Raw genomic sequence first — 16071 nt, forward strand, 5'->3', positions numbered from 1 at the left:
AGATATTCATCCTTTCTGATGGCTGAGTAATATTCCATTGTGTATATATATACCACATCTTCTTTATCCATTCATCTGTTGAAGGAGATCGTGGCTCCTTCCACAGTTTGGCTATTGTGAACATTGCTGCTATAAACATTGAGGTGCAGGTGTCCCAGCATTTCACTACATCGGTATCGTTGGAGTAAATACCAAGTAGTAAAATTGCAGCTCTCTTTTTAACTTTTTGAGGAACTCCACACTGTTTTCCAGAGTGGCTGCAACAGTTTGCATTCCCACCAACAGTGCAAAAGGGTTCCCCCTTCTCCACATTCTCTCATTTCCTGTCTTATTAATTTTCCCCATTCTCACTGGTCTGAGGTGGTATCTCATTATAGTTTTGATTTGTATTTCCCTGATGGCAAGTGATGTGGAACATTTTCTCATGTGCTTGTTGGCCATGTGTATGTCTTGGTGAAATTTCTGTTTATGTCTTCTGCCCATTTCATGACTGGATTGTTCATTTCTTTGCTGTTGAGTTTAATAAGTTCTTTATAGATCCTGGATACTAGCCCTTTATCTGATATGCCATTTGCAAATATCTTCTCCCATTCTCTAGGTGGTCTTTTAGTTTTGTTGACTATTTCTTTCACTATGCAGAAGTTTTTTATCCTGATTGAGTCCCAACACTTCATTTTTGCTTTTATTTCCTTTGCCTTCATAGATATATGTTGCAAGAAGTTACTTTGGCCAGTTTCAAAATGGTTGTTGGTGTGTTCTTCTCTAGGATTCTGAGGGATTCTTGTATCACTTGTAGATCTTTCATCCATTTAGAGTTTACCTTTGTATATCGTGTAAGAGAGTGGTCTAGTTTCATTCTTCTGCACGTGGCTGTCCAATTTTTCCAGAACCGTTTATTGAAGAGACTGTCCTTTTTCCAGTGGATAGTGTTTCCTGCTTTGTCGAATATTAGTTGACCATAGAGTTCAGGGCCCATTTCTGGGTCTCTATGCTGTCCATGGACCTATGTGTCTGTTTCTGTGCCAGTACCATACTAATAATCACAGCTTTTTAATACAGCTTGAAATCCAGCATTGTGATGCCTGTGGCTCTGCTTTTCTTTTTTGATATTTTCTGGCTATTCGGGCTCTTTTCTGATTCCACACAAATCTTAAGATTATTTGTTCCAACTCTGTGAAGAAAGTCCATGGTATTTTGATAGGGATTGCATTGAAAATGTAAATTGCCCTGGGTAACATAGACATTTTCAAAATATCTATTCTTCCAATCCATGAGCATAGAATGTTTTTCCATCTCTTTGTGTCTTCCTCAATTTCATTCAGAAGTATTCTCTTAGTTTTTTTTTTAATTTTTATTTATTTATGATAGCCATCACAGAGAGAGAGAGAGAGAGGCAGAGACACAGGCAGAGGGAGAAGCAGGGTCCATGCACTGGGAGCCCAATGTGGGATTCGATCCCGGATCTCCAGGATCACGCCCTGGGCCAAAGGCAGGCACCAAACCACTGAGCCACCCAGGAATCCCTCCCTTAGTTCTTAGAGTATGGATTCTTTACCTCTTTGGTTAGGTTTATTCCTAGGTATTTTATGTTTTTGGGTGCATTGTAAATGGGATCAACTCCTTAATTTCTCTTTCTTTAGTCTCATTGTTAGTGTATAGAAATGCCACAGATTTCTGGGCATTGATTTTGTATCCTGCCACAGTGCTGCATTACTGCATGAGTTCTAGGAATCTTGGGGTGGAGTCTTTTGGGTTTTCTATGTACAGTGTCATGTCATCTGCAAAGAAGGAGAATTTGACTACTTCTTTGCCAATTTGGATGTCTTTTATTTCTTTTTGTTGTCTGATTGACGAGGCTAGGACTTCTAGTACTATGTTGAATAACAGTGTTGGGAGTGGACATCCCTGTTGTGTTCCTGACCTTAGAAGAAAGGCTTTCAGCGTTTCCCCATTGAGAATGATACTCGCTGTGGGCTTTTCATAGATGGCTTTTAAGATACTGAGGAATGTTCCCTCTATCCCTACACTCTGAAAAGTTTTGATCAGGAATGGATGCTGTATTTTATCAAATGCTTTCTCTGCATCTATTGAGAGGATCATATGGTTCTTGTTTATCCTCTTGTTGATATGATCTATCACATTGATTGCTTTACAAGTGTTGAACCAGCCTTGCATCCCGGGGATAAATCCCACTTGGTCATGGTGAATAATCTTCTTAATGTACTATTGGATCCTATTGGCTGGTATCTTGTTGAGAATTTTTGCATCTGTGTTCTTCAGGGAGATTGGTCTATAATTCTCCTTTTTGGTGGGGTCTTTGGTTTTGGAATTAAGGTGATGCTGGCCTTATAAAACAAGTTTGGAAGTATTCCATCCCTTTCTATCCTTTGAAACAGCTTTAGTATAATAGGTACTATTTCTTCTTTAAATATTTGATAGAATTCCCATGGGAAGCCATCTGGCCCTGGACTTTATTGTCTTGGGAGGTTTTTGATGACTTCTTCAATTCCGTCCCTGTTATTGGCCTGTTCAGGTTTTCTATTTCTTCCTGTTCCAGTTTTGGTAACTTGTGTCTTTCCAGAAATGCATCCATTTCTTCTAGATTGCCTAATTTGTTGACATAGAGCTGCTCACAATATGTTTTTAAACTCATTTGTGTTTCCTTGGTATTTGTTGTGATTTCTCCTCTGTCATTCATAATTTTATTAATCTGAGTCTTTTCTTTTTTCTTTTAATAATTCTGGCTAATGTTATCTATCTTATTAATTTTTTCAAAGACCCAGCTCTGATTTTGTTGCTCTGTTCTAAATAGAGATCAGTTCTTCTGGTCTCTATGTCATTGAGTTCTTCTTGAATCTATATTATCTCTCTTCTTCTACATGGTGGAGGTTTTACTTGCTGTTCTTTTCCTTTAGGTGCAAGGTTAGCCTGTGTGCTTGTGTTTTTTCCAATTTTTTGAGGGAGGTTTGTATTGCGGTGTATTTCTCTCTTAGGATCTCTTTTGCTGTATTCAAAAGATTTTGAACAGTTGTATCTTCATTTTTGTTAGTTTTCATGAATCTTTTAAATTCTTCTCTAATTTTCTGGTTGACCCTTTCATCTTTTAGTAGGATGCTTTTTTAACCTACATGTGTTTGAGTGTCTTCAAAATTTCTTCTTGTGATTGAGTTCTAATTTCAGAGCATTTTGGTCTGAAGATATGCAGGGGACAATCTCAATCTTTTGCTGACCGTTGAGACCTGATTTGTGACCCAGTATGTGGTTTATTCTGGGGAAAGTTCCATGTGCAATTGAGAAGAATGTGTATTCAGTTGCATTCAGATGGAAAGTTCTCTCTCTGTATGTGAAATTTATTTGGTCCAGTTTATCATTTAAGGCCCTTGTTTCTTTGGTGATGTTCTGATTAGGATATCTGTCACTTGCTGAAAGTAACATGTTGAAGTCTCCTACTATTAGTGTATTATCTAAGTATGTCTTTACTTTGGTTATTAATTGATATTCTTGGCAGCTTCCACATTAGGGGCATAAATATTCATGATTTTTAGGTCTTCTTGTTGGATAGACTCTTTAAGTATGATATAGTGTCTCTCTTCATCTCTTACCACAGTCTCTGGTATAAACATTAATTTATCTGATATAAGGATTGCTATCTCAGCTTTCTTTTGAGAACTACTTGAATGGTAAATGGTTTTCCATACCTTCATTTTCAGGCTGTAGGTGTCCTTAGGTCTAAAATGAGTCTCTTGTAGACAGCATATAATTGTGTCTTGCTTTTTTATCCAGTCCAATACCCTGTGTCTTTTGATGGGATCATTTAGCCCATTTACATTCAGAGTAACTATTGAAGGATATGAATTTAGTTTTTGTGGATTGTTTCTTTGGGCTTCCTCTTTCTTTTACAGGGTCCCTCTTAATATTTCTGGCAGAGCAGTTTTGATGGTCACATATCCTTTCAGCTTCTGCCTCTCCTGGAAGCTCTTTATCTCTCCTTCTGTTCTGAATGACAGCCCTGCTGGATAAAGCATTCCTGGCTGCATGTTCTTCTCATTTATTACCCTGAATATATCCTGCCAGCCCTTTCTGGCCTGCCAGGTCTCTGTGGAGAGGTCTGCTGTGAATCTAATATTTCTCCCCATATGAGTTCAGAATCTCTTGTCTTGCTCTGCTTTAAGAATTTTCTCTTCATCTTTGAAATTTGCAAATTTCGCTATATTAAATGTCAAGGTGTTGAATGGTTTTTATTGATTTTTGGGAGGTCCTCTCTATCTTTTGGATCTGAATGCCTGTTTCTTTCCCCAGACTAGGGAAGTTCTCAGCTATGATTTTTTTCAAGCATACTCTATGGTCCTCTCTCTCTCTCTTTCTCAGCCTCTTCTGAAATCCCAATTAGACGTACAATCTTCCTTCTCAAGCTATCATTTATTTCCCTAAGCCTTTCCTGGTGGACTCTTGTTTCTCTTTTTTTCTCAGCTTCCTTCCTTACCATCAACTTGTCTTCTATGTCACTCATTCTCACTTTCACCTCATTAACCCTAGCAGTTAGGACATCTAGGTTGGACTGCATATCATTTAATGGATTTTTAATTTGGGCCTGATTAGATCTAAATTCTGCAGTAACAAAGACTGTAGAGTCCTTTATGCTTTTTTCCAGAGCCACCAGTAGCTTTATAATTGTACTTCTGAATTGAATTTCTGATATCATATCAAAATCCAAAAACTGCAACTCTGTGGCAGAGATTACTGCTTCCAGTTCTTCCTTTTGTGGCAAATTCTTCCTTTTATTCATTTTGTCCAGTCCAGAGTGACTGTATGAGTGAGCTGAATCACAAATATCAACCACAACCTAAGTAAATTACACCCTAGATGATTCTGAAGAGGTCAGAGACCAGAAAATAAAAGAAAAAGAACAGAATAAGATAAAACAAAAGGATGACTGAAGTGAAAAACAAATTTTAAATAAAGTAGAAAATATAAAAAGCCAAAAACCAAAAACAAAGAAGAAGAAAAAAATTTTAAAAAAGAAAAAAGAAAAGAGGAAAAAGAGAGAAAAAAGAGGGGGAATGGTGGTGGTATACCTGAGTAATGTAATGTACCTGAGTGGTCCTAGAAGGTTATCCTCTTGGTTCCGAGTCTATTTTGTTCTGTATGTTAGAAGATGTACCATCCCAAATTTATAAACCAGCAATACTTATATAAAGCCCCAACATTGTCCACGATAACATAAACAATATGAAAGACGGAGGCAGAATGGGAATGAAGAGAGAGTATGTTCTCACACTTGAATCAACACGCTTTTCCACTTGGTTCTAGATGTATGTTGGTCATGTTTTAGAAGGTGCTAACTTCCACCAATGTAAAGCAAAATGAAGCAGAAAAAAACAAAAAACAAAAACCCGTATCTTGTATATCTCCCAAAATTAAATTACATATGTTGAAGGGAATCTAGAAGTGAAAATAAACTTAAGACATGTAATTGTAGAAATACGAAAGTCAAAAAGGAAAAAACTTAAAAATGAAGAGCTGGTAAAATATTGTAATTAAGATGGGAAAAGAAACAAAATATTGGAAAATTTTAGTCTGATAGAAAAACGAGTCACAATGGAAAAAGGAAAAAAAAAAAAAGGACCCTCTAGTTCTATATACTATTTTCCCTCCGTCATGGAGCTTTCCAGCGCTACTGGGTCAAGAACTTGAGCTTCCCCTGTTCTTCCAGCTGGTCTTCTCAGGGAGAGTCTGCTGTGCTGATTCTCAGGTGTGTGAACCTGGGGGAACTGCCCCACCCCCTGCTGGTCCCGGGCTCAGTAGGAGCTGTTTACCCCCATAAGGCCTCTGTTCCCTGATGGCCCCACCTCTCCCAGGCACACAGTGAAACAAGGATGAATAACAATGGCGGTGGCCAGATTTCCAGCTCTGAAATCAGCTCCCTATGAGTAACTAACTGTAGTCTCCCAGTCCACACTGGCCTAGATTCTCCTGGGGGCAGGCACAGGTATGCTGATCTGCACAGCTTGTGGGCAACCAGTGACAAGAGTTCTTGCTTTCCTGTGCCCTCCCCAGTTCTGCTTGTCCCAGGGGGAATGCAGGATCTTCGGATTTGTCTGCTTAGGTGCCCTGGGATGCAGGGTCCTGTGCCCCTGGATCTGCACTCCCAGGGTCCACCTCTCCTGAATGGAACAGGGTATAGCCACCTCTGTCTGAAGCCTGTCCACCTAATCGACTGCCTTCTCCCAAATGCCCCAGATGCCTGCGGAGCTCCAGCCCTTTGCCCATATTGGACCGTAGTTTGCAGTGAGCTTTCCCCTAGGTGCCCCTCTTCTTATAGTGATTCCACGATTCTTGAGGCTTCACTTCCCCTCCTGCAATTCTGGCCTATTTCCCTGCTAAGCACTTTTCTGTCAAGGAAAACTCCAATGAGGATTTTTAGAATTCACGCTCCTCCAGGGCTGGGCTTTCCTGACCCTGAGGCTTTCACCACTCTGCTTTAGCTGGGCTGCTAGTGGTTCCCCTTCCCCGCTTTCTTCTTCTTCTTCTTCTTCTTCTTCTTCTTCTTCTTCTTCTTCTTCTTCTTTTCTTCTTTTCTTCTTTTCTTCTTCTTTTCCACCTTCCTACCTTGGCAAAAGTGAAAACCCTTCTCTCTGTAGTGTTCTGACTGTTCTCTCTTTAAATCTTAAATCTCAGGTCAAATTTGTAAGTGTTTAGGATGTTTTGAAAGTTATCTAGGTAAGTTTATGGGGCCAGATGAGTTGAGGACCCCTTACCCTTCCACCCTTTTGACCCTCCTCCCCAGAAACTATTTTATGATTTTATTTATTTATTCATGAGAGACACACTCAGAGAGAGGCAGAGACACAGGTAGAAGGAGAAGCAGGCTCCCTTTCAGGAGCCTGATGCAGGACTCAATCCCAGGATCTCAAGATATGACCTGAACCAAAGGCAGACATTCAACCACTGAGCCACCCAGGTGCCCTTCCCCCCCCGACAAGAAACTATTTTTAATAGTGTTTGTAATAGTTTCCTATTGCCATTATAACAAAATACCACAAATGTGGTGGCTTAATCCACACACATTTTTTTCTTTTACAGTGAGAATTCTGGAGGTGAGAAATTCAAAATTCACTGGGCCAAAACCCAATGGTTTGGTTTTGCTAGGCTATACTCTATGAGGCTCTAAGGAAAGGATCTCTTCCTTTGCTTCTCTAGCTTCTGGAGCAGCATTCCTTGTATTCCTTGGCTGGTGGGCCTTTCTTCCATCTTTAAATCTAGCAAAATCTCATCTTGCATCAGTAGCCACATTGTCTTCTGTCTTTGTAGCCAAGTTTCCCTCTGACTCCTGTTATAACAGACAATTATATTTGACACCCAATAAGATTATCCAGAATAATCTTAAAATCTTTAATTTAATATCTTTAAAGTCCTTTTTGTCAAAAAAGTGAGCCCTCACAGGTTTCAGGGATTAGGACCTGGAGGTTTTTGGGGTCACTTTCAGCCCATCGCAGAGTCTGAAGCAGTTCCTTATTTAAGGATTTTAATTTATTTTGTAATGAAGCCATTTATTGTGAATGATTAGTTTTGCACTAGGAAATAAACAATGCAGTTTATTAAAGAGTTCATCTAAACGTATTTAGGTATGTCCAACTACCAACATTAAACTAAGGCGTTGTCTGTCATGTTCCTTTCAAAATCTACTCTCTGAAAACTAATGAACTCTAAGCCAGTATAAACACAGAAAATGCCCTGTTCCAATCCTCTCCTTTCAGCATCTTAGTTTGAATTGTCCAGCATCCTATTTGCTGCCAGAGACCATTGCAGTTAAAGTTATCTTTATCTGTTTAAGTCTTAACTTAAAGAATATTTGCAAATGGTTTCTATTTTTGCCAACTATTTTCTTCTTAAATGTAAAATACAAGTGCTAGGTTGTGTATTTTATATTCAAAAGAAGCTAAAATGTTTATATCACACACACACAAATTTGAGCACGATAAAAATTAGTTCAGAGAAAGTGGGAAAATGTTTTAAGTGAAAATAACAACATGAGTAGAGGAGAGAGTTTGTGTTTCACCTACTATGAGATTTGACTTCCTACAAACTGAACAGTATCCTTTCATGTTCCCTTAATACTTATTGTGCTGGGATCACTTACTTTATTTTCAGCCAGACTGAAGGGCAGCACTGTGGCTTTTCCTTGAAGCTTAAACTTCTAGTGCTATGTCTGGAATATAATTGCAGAACAAATATTTGAAGCAAATTGGATTGGACTATAATAGGATGTGAAATATGAACTTGATCAGAGCAAAAAATGCATGTATATCTAAGAATTTGAGTGGAAGCATATAAGTAGAGAAATGGGTCACATTATTGAGATCCTTTTCAAACCAAGAGGGAAAACTGATCTGCAAACTACATTAAGTTTGAATAGTAAAGGGAAGTTCATAGAGTCTTTAATTCTGACCTAAGATAATGAGAGTCTGATTCATGGTTAAATCAGTGAATGTGAAGGAAAAGAGAAAAACACAGGTGGGTTGAAGAAAGAAGGAAAATTTCAAAGGAAAATGGCTAGGATAACATCGCCAACTTGATCTTTTAATGTATTTACCTGCAAGTTTGTTATGCATTTTTAAAACTCTTTTAATTATTCAACTTGGAAGCAATATTCATAATTGTGTCTTCTTTGTTTTTGAAGATTTTTCCAGATTTTGAAGACCATTCTAAAAATTGAATCTTAAAATCATATTTCACCATTTCATGGACTATTTCCATCATTTGATTCATTCCAAGTATAATGATTTCAAGCTAGTATGTGCAAGTCACCATTCAGCCGTTCTTTCTATATTTATAAATTATAGCTCTAATATGATTTCCCAATGTTGTTTCAGGAATATTTAATTTGGTCAGGAATCAGATTTACTCAAATACTAATATAGACATTTCTACTGTGTCCAATGTTATCTCATTTGCCTATATGAATAAATAAAAATTTCCATTACTATTAACCTTACTTTGTGAAAATATCATTTTATTAATTTAATCCTTTCTTGGTCCAAATAATTTATTTTTGTCATACATCTGTATTACAATCCCTGTACTAAAAATAAAATAGAAGATGAATTATTTAATTATTTAATTCAAGAAATATTTGTTGTGTACCTAGTATACTCATAGTACTAAAAACAGCACATAATCCCTGTATTTTAGAGCTTTACTTTCATCCTATTTTATTTTATTTTATTTTATTTTATTTTATTTTTTCAATCTTAACTCCAGTTAGTTAACATACAGTGTTATATTGGTTTCAGGGGTAAAATGTAGTGATTCAACACTTCTATACATTACTCAGTGCTCATCATAAGTATACTCTTTAATCCCCATCACCTATCTCACCTATACCCACACCCACAACCCCTCTGGTAATGGGCAGTTTGTTCTCTAGAGGTAGGTGCCCATTTCTTGGCTTGTTTCTCTTTTTGTTGAGGCCTTTATTCCAATTTTTAAACTTTTCAAATATACATCTTCCCAAAGACTGACTTCCCAAAGACTAATATGTCGCCCACCTCTATCCTGACACACCTAAGTATTGCTATTATTTCTTTAGTCTACTGTAAAATCATATGACTAAATAGGCTGATAACCAGAGACTGGAGATCAAAATCTGGGAATACCTGGAGAAGAAAGGAACTCAGGTCAGGGACTGGAAACATTACTTTAAAACTATCAAGGAGCTGAGAGCTAAGATCTTTATAAAATCTGTGGACAATGCCTGCATCATTCTGCAGATTGGCAATGCTCTTCTTCCTGCTGATGACTTCAGAATCAAGTATGAGACAGAGCTGGCCATGTGCCAGTCTGTGAAGAGTGACATCCATGGATTACACAGGATTGTTGATGACACCAATTGTCATTTGGCTGCAGCTGGACATTTGGAAATTGAGACACTCAAAAAAGAGCTTCTTTTCATAAAGAACCGCAAGGAGAAATTAAGAGGTCTACAAAAACAGATTGTACAAATCTGGGTTGACCATAGAGTTGTATGTCCCAAATCTTAGGACCTCAGAAAGATCATTACAGACAGGCAGGCCTAGTACCACAAGATGGCTTAGAAGAACCCAGAAGAGCTGGACAAGTACTGATCCCAGATGACTGAGGAGAGCACCACTTATGGTCACAGTGTATGCCACCGAAATAGGAGCAGCTGAAATGATGCTCAGTGAGCTGAGATGTATGGCTCAGTCCTTGGAGACTCACTGGGACTCCATGAGAAATCTAAATGCCAGCTTGGAGAACAACCTGAGGAAGATGGAAGCCTGCTATACCATGCAGATGGAGCAGCTCAGCAGGATCCTACTACACTGGAGTTGGAGCTGTCCCAGATTTGGGCAGAAGGGTAGCACCAAACCCATGTATAGGAGGCCTTGATGAAGATCAGGGTCAAGCTGGAGGCTGAGATTGCCACCTACCACTGCCTGCTAGTAGTAAATGGAGAGGACTTCAATGTTGGTGACCCTGGACAAATGCAACTCCGTGAAAACCATCCAAAAGACCACCACCTGCAAAATTGTGGAAGGCAAAGTTTCTGAAACCAAAAACATGAAAGTTTTGAGGCTTTGAAGCAGCAGAAGCAGGATATTCTTTGGGGAGCAGGAGGCCAATATAAAGTTAAGAAGTAAAAAAAAAAAAAAGAAAGATATAGGGGAAAGTTGACTGTGTTAAAGAGTAAAATTTTCTTCAGAGATAATATAACTGTAAACTTCAATCTAGTTATGCCCTAATTGTCATGAATTCTAAAGTAATACAAATCCTGAATAAATGAGATTTTACTCCATAATTGAAAGAGAATTACTTTAACTGACCTAGTTTCTTCTTTATAAGACAATTTAAATCCTTTTTTATTCATAACATTTTATTGAAATACAAGTCATCATATTCTGTGTATGTGAAATATTGAAATCATTTTTTGAAACTTTACATTTTGTTTTTGCTAAACATCTATAAAAAAGGAAAATATTAAGATAATAAAATAATGGCTATGGCAATAGGAATAGGTTATTTGATGAAAGGGAAGTAGTAAACTTTTTTAGTAATCCAAGAAGTGAGGATGATTTCTTTTTCATTTTGGTCATATATGTTCTCCTGACATTTTCTGTTTAGGTTTAACATTAATCGTTAGAATTAACTTTAAAAATAAGTAAAGCTTGTTATTTTAAATAATGGGCTTAATTATATAACTGAAAGGGAACAAATCAGTTTACTTGAGAGGTGCAATAATGTTTCAGAAACATCACACACACAAAAAAGTTGTATTGAAGGATTACTGTATCTTAAAATATAAATAAGTGTCTCCTGTTTTGGTGAAAATGATTACACTGCTCTAATAAATATTTCCCTTTATCTTAAAGGGAATTAGGCAAAATTCAATCTTTTACCTAAATAAATTATACAATCTCAAAAGTTTTGTGTTACAAATCTTAAGGTTCACTGTTAAAAATACTTTGTTATTTTATTAGAAAGTCAAAAGGAAAAAGTTGTATAAAATTAATTTCTATGTGGAACATTCACTGAATATTTATTTTATTGGTGTATTACAGATTGCAAAGGTACCTTTGAAAAGGTACTTAGGTGTTTAAGCAAGATAAACTTTGTTTCATAGGAATCCTAGTTATAAATTTGACATTTCAGCTGAGAAATCCCACTGTCTGTCTATGAAATAAGATAACAATAGGAGAAGAATTTTAATATATTTTTAATAAATCTCTTCAAGGAGAATGGCTTTTAAAAATGTTATGACTCAGAAATGGTGGACTATTTACATCATTTTTCTTTAAGGAAGACTTCTGGTTAGTTTAACCAGTCTTTTAGAAACTTATTTGTCAATGAATGTGTGTTAATTCTGTTTCCTTTTTTGAAATTGGAATTATTTTTTGCTTTCCTGTCTTTCATATCAATTTAGAGGTATACTTTAAAGCTTAGAGTCAAGGAGAGCCATGGCACTATAGGCCAAGCCTTAGAGAACTTCTCTAAGTTGAGCTAATTCAAATACCCAATATACTCTATGTATACTTAGATCACTATGATTTCACTTACATGGATTGAGTTTAACCATAAGCAGCCTACATTAAATTTGTGATATTTATCAAATATAAAAATCTGCAAGTCACATTAAAAGGGGTAATAACATTAATTTTGTGTGCTTTGGAAGAGAGTCAATAGTGATTCCTAGGTGCATTTCACTGAGGGTGCAATTCTGGAAAAAGTTTAGAAAGTAAGAGCACGTTAAATTGAGTGTTAAACTTGAAGTAATGGATACTTATGTCCATAAGGTATTGTGTAAATTATAGACATTCAGCACCTTATTTCACGTTAGAGGTTCTAAGAGGTATTAAAGGCTAAAATGCTAATATTGAAGGTATTATATCATTTATAGTTAAGAATAATTCTATGGTCTCTTTTTCTAAATATTCCAGCTCTCTTCTATTGCAATTAACCTCTTTCATTTTATTAATTGACATTTAGATTATAATGACTAAAATGGAAAGGAAAATAAAGGAAATCTTGCCAGTGCCTCTTCATATATAATATATAAGACATGGCAAATAGGTTTTATCTCTCATGCCTATTCTGATAAATTGGTAATGGTTACCAGAAGGGCTGTGTAAGAAGGAAGCTGAATATAATCTCAGAAGAGAGAATGATTATTCAGATATATTTACTGTGGGTTCTTGATATTTACCATCTGCCAGTAGATATTTGATTTTTGCAAGAGATATTTATAGGACCTCTGTGAATTTCCATTTTAAAATTGGAACATATAATTTCCCTTACCCCTACAAAAATATATATGCATAGATAAAGAAAAGTAGTACTGAGAGATGAATATCAATCTGTTTTGCTCATTCACCAGCTAAGAAACTCATTCTTGCACATCCTAATGTATATGATTCAAATTTGGGTCTCAGGAAAATTATAAATTAACTCATAAACTTTCAGGTTGAAAGTGTAACTATTCAACCTGTAGATGAAAATACTGTACTTTTGTAAATATTGCTCAAATGGTTTCTTCAGTGCCATGAATGAAAATACTATTTTACTAATCTGTTCAAATCAATAATATTTGCTTAAGATCCAAATCATGCTGCTTAATTGGGCCAAAAGTTTTCAAAAGAAGAAAAATCCCCTTTCTCCTACCATAAATTGAGAACACTGTCCAGAACACCACCTTAAAAGGGAACCACATGACAAGGTGACTAGTGAGTAAGGTATTAGGGATGAAAGTAAGATGCAAAGCATCACATGAAAACTCTCTAGCCTCATCACTGAATTTGGAAGATAATAACACCATTAGGAAAATGCCTGCATTGTGGAAAAACCTATCTGACATTGTTACTGCCAGTGTCATCTACCCAGATAAACTGCACAACTCTGTGTGCAGCCAGCTCAAACAGCCAGACCTCTACCTAGGAGATGAGATCATTCAGGTTCACGTTGACCCAGCCACACCACACAGCTCTGGAGGTGCTAGGCTCACAGTTGTCATGAAGTAATATGGATAGGCCATTAAAAGAGCTGTGATGACTCACTCCCCTGAGCCAGGGTCTGCTTATTTTACTGTATGCAGTAAACAATTCTCTCAATAGAACTGAAATACTTGGTAGTGAGATTCTTTTCCCTTTGAATGGATTTAGAAGGCTTTTGAAGGCATTAAGAAGACTATGTGCATACTCATCATTTTGTGTGTATGTGTGTGTCTGGCACTACTATGTATTTTTGTCATGTTGTCTCAAAAATATCTATAGATTTTATTTAAGTCCTTAGTAAGAAGTTACTAGGTTTTATTTTAGAATTCTGGTACGATTGTCACACACGAAAGTAGTGACCTATTTTTCTCTTTTTTTTTTTTTGTTAATTTTTATTTATTTATGATAGTCACAGAGAGAGAGAGAGAGAGAGGCAGAGACATAGGCAGAGGGAGAAGCAGGCTCCATGCACCGGGAGCCTGATGTGGGATTCGATCCCAGGTCTCCAGAATCGCGCCCTGGGCCAAAGGCAGGCGCCAAACCGCTGCACCACCCAGGGATCCCCTCTTTTTTTTTTTTAAGATTTTATTTATTTATGAGAGAGAGAGAGGGAGAGAGAGAGGCAGAGACACAGGCAGAGGGAGAAGCAGGCTCCATGCAGGGAGCCCCACGCGGGACTCCATCTGGGGATCATGCCCTGGGCCGAAGGCACCGCCAAACCGCTGAGACACCCAGGGGATCCCTATTTTTCATTGTTTTTAAATTACTTGGAGCTTTGTTTACCTGGTGAATTTCCAATTCACTAGTACTTTATCAATTTGTGACTTTGCCAACTGGTGAGCTTTAATTTTAAGGCTTCGCAGAAGCTTTCTTGAGACAGGCTATTATGATAACATCTCTGTAAGTGCTGAAATATGACAAGCTTCCAAAGCAGTTGTAAAATAATTATAACTGCCAATCTTGTCTGGGATTGATATTAAAACGAACAAAGGGAACTCAGGAATCTAATTGTTGTTACTGGAGCCTGTGGTGCTATTTAGGCCAAGATTTTTTTTTTTCCACCCAAATCAATCAGTAGTAACCCCTTGATTTTTTTTTTTTTTTGACAGAAGTTTACAAGCCTTTCTGTGCCAAATGAGACTTCTGAACTCTATTCAAAGATATAAAATATACTCTGAAAATACAATATTTTTATTAACAATGGTTTTCCATAATTAAAAAATGACAGGTTTTGTGCTTGAATGAAAAACTTTGTTATTATAACCACTGACATCTTGGTATGATTATATTTGTTACCAGTACTGAGACATTCTCATGGGCACAATCTACCCGACTGGCCCTGGTGTAGTTTTTTGAGATCACTTGTATAACTTAAAGATAGAGACAGGTCTAGTTGATAGAATATTAAGAAATTTTGTTGGCCCCTTGTTTCCTTAGCAATATCATAGAGGCAGGTCATCCCCCCATAATGTGCCTTAACTAGAGGAGGAAACAAAAAAAAAAATCATAGATGGATAGTGTACCTGTACATTATTGCCCCTGGAAACTATTCTGTCCTCTTATCCAACATTATAACAATTTATATAAAATAATAGTTAACTAGAATTATGAATAAAAATAGGTAAATGTGTAAATCACTGATGAATGCCTTTTCTGAAATTTTATTTCTTTCAATGACAATCGGCGATCTTCACTATATCCCCAGTTAAGTTGTGCTTCCAACCAACTCCAAATTCCTGTTTCATATTTATATTCCTGTGTTCTGCTAATGCCTATGTTACATAGTATTAGGGGAAAGATAATTCTTTGCTTCAACCAGCTCCAGACAAAATCTGCAGCTTCTTCTTGAGACGAGCAAGCATATGGAATGTGAGTAAAGTTATTCTTCATCATAAACATTTTTAACTAGTGGAAAAGATAACTTAAAAAGGCCATATGCTTTAGGAATGTAATTTTATTATGGAAGCTTCTGAGTAGGCCATACAAAGAGGAAAAAAAAATATGGTGGTTTAAACTTCTCATGAAGCTTGGTACCTTGCAGTCAACACTATTTCTCAAACAGTATTCTCCACGTCCTCTTCAGTAGAAATCACAAAAGAGCAGAAACCAAGTACTGGTCTCATTAGCCAGAGATTGTAGGTTTGCTCTTAGTTGGGCTAGGATATTTTAGTCATGATGCTATTATAAAAAGGAATATGTTAAAGTGAAGGCAACAGAGTTTTGGGGAGTCAAAGAGAGCCAGATTAAAATCCCAGTGCTGCAAATTAGTAACTCTTCAATATTGGAAAATTCATTCGAACTTTTAATTTTAGGTTTCTATATTTATAAAATAAAGATCATGTTACATACTTCTTAGAGTCATTGTGCAGATAAATTGAAAGCATTTGCCCAATGCCTGCAACACAGCTAGCACTCAGAAAATCATGGTTATTATTTTTAGTATTAGTACGAGACTCAGTATGAAGTCTGTGGATAGTTATGGATCTATTATCTAATTTACCTAGTTTTATTCCATATTTTCATCCTTAGATAGCTGACTACATACAGATGATAGGATGATAAAATT

General features: G+C 36.7%; 1 protein-coding gene and 1 pseudogene across 3 annotated transcripts in view; both read left to right on the top strand.

The window, feature by feature from the left end:
* The window catches only part of CCSER1 (coiled-coil serine rich protein 1), a 1371014-nt gene that overhangs the window by 1223074 nt on the left and 131869 nt on the right, over positions 1 to 16071 (top strand). The window lies entirely within an intron of this gene.
* On the top strand, positions 5887 to 10602 carry LOC144303913 (keratin, type I cytoskeletal 18 pseudogene; annotated as a pseudogene).

The sequence above is a fragment of the Canis aureus genome, chromosome 33 (assembly GCF_053574225.1).
Source record: "Canis aureus isolate CA01 chromosome 33, VMU_Caureus_v.1.0, whole genome shotgun sequence".
In the NCBI taxonomy this organism is placed as follows: domain Eukaryota; kingdom Metazoa; phylum Chordata; class Mammalia; order Carnivora; family Canidae; genus Canis; species Canis aureus.